Below are 7458 nucleotides of genomic sequence, written 5' to 3' on the forward strand. Positions count from 1 at the left end.
TAATTAAATATTAAACTACAAAACAGACCATATTATTACATAAAATTATTTCCGTAATACTCCATCTTCGGTTACACAAATTCATTTGGAAAATATTTTAGAAGTTCTGGATCAAATTTACTAGTCTATTAGTGTTGTTGTAATATTTAAATTTGTGTAATAATTATGTATTCGTGTATCATTTTTGAAAAAAGTTATTAAGTTTATTTTGTAATATTCTTGTTGTCTAATTTTAGATTTTAAGATATTATAAATCTTATTTGAATTTTTTTATTTAATTTTATGTGTAAAATTCAAATTTATAAAAATAAATTTGAAATATTTAAGATATACAAAAATTTTAAAGATTAAAACGATGAATGAGAAAATACTTAAGAATCATAAATGTGATGTATAATTAATTATAAGGACCAAAATGCAAATAAAGTTTTACTACTCAAAACTTTAAATTTGAAGTTTTAAAGTTCCTTTTTGGAGAGCAAAAAATTTTATATTTGAAGTTATAGAATTTCTTTTGGAGATGCCCTTATAGTATTGCAAAAATAAAACTAGTTTTTTTTTTTATTTATACATGGTATCCTGGTCTCACAGAATTGGTCCAGACTAGTTACGTGTTACCACGCGTCGGTCTCCTATCCCTGGTGTTGCCAAAATGTTAATTCTCCGGTGGTTGGGATTCGAACCCGAATGGCTTCACCGTATTAGGTTTTTACTCTCAAGTTAATCACTATGGTTAAAATAAAACTAGTTTATGATACATAGTACTATCTTTGATTTAATTTAATCAAATCGTCAAAAAGAGAATAGTTATATTCAAGTCATTCCTAATGACTTTTTGTAACATATCTCAAAATGACGTGTGTTCGTTACATGTGCAAACGTCGAAAGTATTTATATGGCTAACACGTATATGTGCCAAATACAACACATTCGCTTAGTGAATAGTGTGTCTCTTTTTTGTTGCGTTTTGTATATATACTACAACATGAAATTGTATTTGTTGCGTTTTATTATATACTACAACATGAAATTCTATTTAGGATATGATTGGTAAATATTGGAAGAATTGGGAGTAAAATAAATGAAGGAAATGAGAGTAAAGTTAGTAGAGTAATTGAGAGAAAAAGATGGTATAGACAAAATAAAAAAAACAATAAAATTAAAGTCAGTAGTGTAGTTCCATTGAGAAAAAGAAGAGGTATACTTACCTTTATTCAAACAGTACTTAGCGTTCAAAAATATAGGAGCACCACCATCGGTGAAGTTCTAAAAATCAGTATACAAACCGCTAAATAAAAATATTATAACATAATAAAAAAATTTGATTAAAATTAATTTTGTTGGTAAATGATAAACCACTGATATCATGACATATAGTAACACAAATTTTAGAACCAGTCCTAAAATTACTATGTATATAGCCTCTCTTAACTTTCTCTTTCCTTCTGTTATTATTTTAATATTTAATTTTTTTAAAATCTTTATGTAAAATCAATCGATGGACGTGCTCTTAAAAACTGTTTTCACCTGACTGACAAATTATTAGCTGGACTGGGAGTAAAAAACTTTTTCACCAAAACATTATCGCCATTACTGCTATACAATCATACCCTTAATGGCTAGTGCCTATTGACTATTGTTTAGACGACCTACCTAGCTAGCGCAACATGAAATTCTATTTAGATCCCCAACATTTACTTACCAATATATGGAGCAAGCCAGGTATACTTAGGCCTGAGACTTTTATCCGAGACCCGGATTCGATCTGAGATTCGATCTAGATCCGATCCGAAAATCCGGATATCCGGAGAGGCCGAATCCGGATCCGGATAGTAAAATTCTGGATCCACCAAAAAAGCCGAATCCGGATCCGAATATCTTGATTTTTTAGTCCGGATATCCAGAAGTTTTATTAATAACAATTTCAAAAATAGTAATATCTATATATAAAAACTAATTTTATTTAATATACTTTCATTTTTATAATAGTATATGTAAATTTTGTAATTTTATACATAGAAATAATTCAAAACATTATATATTTTTTCCTTTAAATTATTGTTAATATTTTATATATATTAATAATATTTTTTTATTTATTTTAAGGATCCAAATCCGGATCCGGATATCCGCCGGATATTACAATTTTTAGAAGGATATCTGACACTCGGATATCCGAAAACTCCGGATCCGGATAAGGATAGTAAAATTATTGATCCACCGGATAAGGATCCGGATTCAGATACCTTAAAATTGGATACCCGATCCGTCCAAGGCCTAGCTATACATACCATTACGCACAAGCCATTAATCAAGTTGTCCACGGACAGAGAGTAACACTATGCAAATAGTGCAGCATGGCCATGGGATGTTAAAATTATGCACTTAGTTTATGTGAATCGAACCTACCAGCAATGAATCAACTATTAGACAGAAAAATCATTTCCAACAATTTATTTATCTTATGTTTATCTAAATACTTAGGGTCCGACTGGTGACCATCCGGGAAACAAGAGGAACGAATAAAAAAGGAATGTACGAGAATAAAATACCAGGAATGAAAAGGAATGGTTATTCCTTATCAAATTTGACAAGGAATAATTTTGTTCTTTAATTCTCTACAAAAAAGGGAATGAAAGGGAATGAGAGGAAATTATTATTCCTTGTGAATGGTAATTTTTTTTAGGAACGTTAGAGAATGCATGATTCCTCGTCGTTCCCTGGTCACCATTCATACCCTTAGTTAATCAGAGACTTTTTGAAAAACAAAAGGTGTTAATCATACGCAGTTCTATAACAACTTTGTTATTGGGTCAAAAAAAGGGAGAGATATTTGGTCACCAATATCAGCATACAACCACATTCTCGTTCCCATTGGATTACAATAAAAGAAAAAGAAGATTGGAAGCAAAAAGGAAGAGACAAGGGTCAAAAGAAGAAATATATATAAGATTTAAAGTTCACAAAGCTATTAGAGAATGATCATATTATTCTGGAATCATTGTTGTGTGGGCACACATTGTCGGGTCCCACACATTGACCTCCTTGCTCTTTCTACATGTTGGGGGAAAGCTGTTTTCATTGCCCAACATTTTCTTTTACCGCTACAATAATATACTTTTTCACAATAATAAACTTTAGTTATTACTCATTCCTTTTTTCCTCTAGTTTTCCACACATAAATTATTATAAATATATCATTTAACGATTAAAAACTTTCAATAAGTAAAAATCATTAAAATTGTTATTTTTTAAAATTTATCATTATTAATTAAATAGAATGAAGAGAATGCATGATTCAGTCGAAAAGAAGAATATAAGTATAAACAGCATAAAAAGATATTCGATCTTCTCTTTTGCTAGTTTTATTTTTCTACACAAAAAATAATAATTTATGGATCATTATATGGTTCACGAGATGCGTATGGTACCATGATATTGATAACATATCTTAAAGAGGAGAAGACCAATAGAAGAGACAAAAAGACAGAAACACACATTCTCCACAACAATTTAATTACTTACATTTTTGTATGGTAAAAGAATAACCACAAAGATTTTTTTTGTCTCTTCCCAATTTGAAAAACTCCCGCTTTCGACAGACCTACATGATACATCATTTTTAGCCTTTAATTAATTTTGTAGCTACATGGCGTGCTCCACATTCAAAAATTACAAGCCTTTACTATTGTTGTTATGCATGTAGTTGATTTTAGTTTTACACCATGCAAAGTAATAATAGACCATCTGAACTATTAATCATTTGAAGACCAATGTCTATTCCGTATTTGAAAGAATTATGTTAGCTTTTTCTTGTTGTATTTGCAAGCTTGATGTTTTAGATTTTATCTAATATATTTTACTTTAAAATTTAAATTTAAATATAAAATATGAGTGGCTAAATTTTATTAACAAAAAAAGTAACGGAAAAGTAAGTATTTTTAATATGTGTGAACAATCTAAGAGCATGTTTATTGCTAAAACCTTTAAATGGTGCTTAAGTGGTTCTTAATGAATTTTTAACTATTAAAATTAAGCTAAGCAACTTTGTTAAAAAACACTTAATTATAGTGGTTTATTGGTAGTTGCATAATTATGGTTCTTAACAATAAAAAAATATTAAATTTATTTATAAACATAATTTTTTTTAAAGATAAATTTATTTATTAAATAAAAAAAAGTCAAACATAACATTTTAAAATACAAAGTCAACCTTGAAAGACTAGAGAAATAACAGATAGGAATCTGTTGGAATTGAAAAGGAAGGAAAGAGTTTTAAAGAAGGAAGAGAGACTAGAGAAATAAACGATAACATTCAACACTCAAAACAACTAACAACAACCAGATTCGAGTTGACATGTATCTAACTTAAATTAATTACCATTTCACAACAATAATCAATGACAAAGCAAGTCATTTATCATCGACAAATCAATTCATTATCAAACCCTAAGCAAGTCATTTAACTCTCTTCCTCAACCATAACCAATCCTTTATTCATTTCAACACATCAAAGAGACAATCACTTCAATGCCAACACGGGTTCAATGCCAACAGAGCCAAAACATTTACGTACCTAACTCAACCCTAAAGCTTTCATTGACTTTAAAAGAAGTAAAACATTTACATGTTTATTACACGGGTTCAATGCTCTAGCTTATGCACTCCTCTGCTTTGACGATCCTTCCTCGTTTGCCTCTTGATCCACGCAGCTCAATAGAGACACAAACAGAAGCAAATAACAAATGAGAAACAAATAAAACACAGAGCTTTTTAAAATGACAATCAAGGCAAACGAGACCACAGTCCTAAAAACGTTCACTCTATATCATAAACGACCAACAAATGAAACACAAAGCTCTTTAAAAAACGTTGAATCCATTTCGAAAACAAACACAAGAGACAGAGACATATCTTTATGAATTTGAAGATATATGTTTTACCTTTTTTGCGGTTGTAGTCATCTTCTTTAACGAACCTTCATGTCTGTTGATAATTTCATCTTAAGAAACACAAATAGAGACAAACACAAATTAATCACTAGTAACTGAGACAACAAACAAATCAAATAACAAAGAAGGATTCAAACATAAAAAGAATAATACAAACGTTTACCTTTCGATTTGATTTCCTCGCAGACAACCGAGGAGATCCACCGAGAGAGAGAACAGAGGCGGAGTCTTCATCGTCGGTGAAGATCACGAGACAGAGGCTGAGTCTTCATCGACGGGGGAAGATCACGACAGAAACGGGGAGTCATCGAGGGAGAGAAAGAGAGAAGCGGAGTCCTCGAGGTTTCACCACAACGAGGCGGAGTCGTCGAGGGAGAGAATCGCGAAACGTGGAGCCGCCGAGGGAGAGAAAGAGAGAAGCGTATTCGTCAACTTTAACTAAGAACGACGCGGATTCCTCGAAGATTCAATCGACAAACGCGGAGTCGCAGAGGGAGAGAAAGAGACAATCGGAGTCGTCGAGGGAGAGAGGAAACCGAGTCGTCGAGGGAGAAAGAGAAAGATGCGTACAATGACACATGTCCCATAACATGCGCTGCTTGTGGAGCTTAATTAAGCATCGCCTCCTCGCTTAATACACTATTTTCTTGTTTTTTTAATCCGAAAAACATTAAACACCCCCTCTAAGCACTTGCGATAAATGTGCTCTAAAACATCATTCTTTTAAATATGTAAAAATACATTTAAGGCTTCCCATTTTATTAACGATAATTTTAACTAGATTAACGAATAAAATTTCAGTACTGTTATTTATCTATATGATGTATTGTTTTTTCTTCCATGGACTATATAAACTGCTTATTGATATAAATTAGTAAATCTGGTCAGTAAAATAATAACATATTAAGAATAAACTAGACATTGATCCACACAACCGCACGGGTGTTTACTTTCATTTTTATATACGTAAAAAAAATTCTACATCGGTAATGATAAATATTCTTAGCATTAACCATATTTTCAAACGTTTATGGTTTTTTTGAACAAAATAATGTTATAGTCAACATGTATGGTCTTCTTCTTCCTTTACTTCTTCTACCATTTTTGCAAATAATTTGATAATTTTTAAAGTCATATATTTGTTTGTTCTTACTCCATAAAACTTTGTAGTATATATTTTAAATTATTTTTCACAAACAAAAATGTATATCACAAAATAAAATTTCACCTTCTATTCATAAATTTAGATTGATAAGTAAACTATGCTAGTTATAACAAAAAGTAAAATTAAAATTTTAAGAAAACATTATGATATCAATTTCAATTATTCATACTAAAACAGTATAGGGTTGGGTCATTAATCTTTCTAATTCCAAAATTTTAGCACCCCATAAAATAAATTTAATTTTTTTGGAATTATAATTTCTATTAAAACAAATTTGTTAAAAAAATTATCCCGCGTTGTTATTGTTTATTCTTAGAGTTTGACATGTGACCGTCTAAATAGAAATACAACAAATTAAAATTTTGGAATTATAATTTCCATATTTTTGTACTAAATGGTATAATATATATTTGTTAATTAAAATGTATTAACTAATTGTTAGTATAAAATTTTAAAATATAACAATTTTATTTATTACTTTGAATAATTATATTTGTGTTATTGTAATCGTTTATTATATCACAGTGTTTCATAAATTATTGGTATAATGTTTTTATATATATAAGTCCAATTATAGACTATTTTATATTTTATTTATATATTATATAAATTGATTATGATATGTAGTTTTTACTTTATTATTTATTACTAATAAATATCAGAAAAAATTAATAATTTAATACGAAATATATTAGAAAATTTATTGGAAAATCTATTTTGGTTAAAATTCGATTAAAAATCTATAATTTAAATTAGGAAAAGACAAACATACTTAAATATATGTTCAATAAACATTTTTATGGCATGTCATTGTAAATAAGTGGTAAAACTAATGGTTAATCTAATTTTGTACTCTTCTTTTAGTAGATTAGATTCTATATCATAAGTTGAAGAGATGTAATATATAAAGTGGAATCTAGCTCCACGAAGAATAAAAGGCGGCTATTGCAAAACATTCAGACCGACTTAGGATTTGATCATTTGTTTACTGTTGAGCCACTTGGACTCAGCGGAGGTTTAGCTTTATTTTTTATGGATGAATTTCAAGTTAATGTTTTATTTTCAAATAATCGTATGATTGACATTGAGGCAGTCATTGATGGAATAAAAGTCTATATGACGTTTGTTTATGGAGACCCTGTATTAGAAAGAAGAGATCAAGTTTGGGAACGTCTTACGCGTTTCTCAACAACAAGAAATGGACCTTGGTTCATGATAGGAGATTTTAATGAAATAACATGTCATGATGAGAAAGCAGGAGGAAGACAACGTCCTGCTAGTTCTTTTCTGCCTTTTAAGCAGATGCTTAATGATTGTGGTATGCTAGAATTTCCTTTCACA

Source organism: Brassica oleracea, chromosome C3 (assembly GCF_000695525.1).
Source record: "Brassica oleracea var. oleracea cultivar TO1000 chromosome C3, BOL, whole genome shotgun sequence".
NCBI classification, from domain to species: Eukaryota; Viridiplantae; Streptophyta; class Magnoliopsida; order Brassicales; family Brassicaceae; genus Brassica; species Brassica oleracea.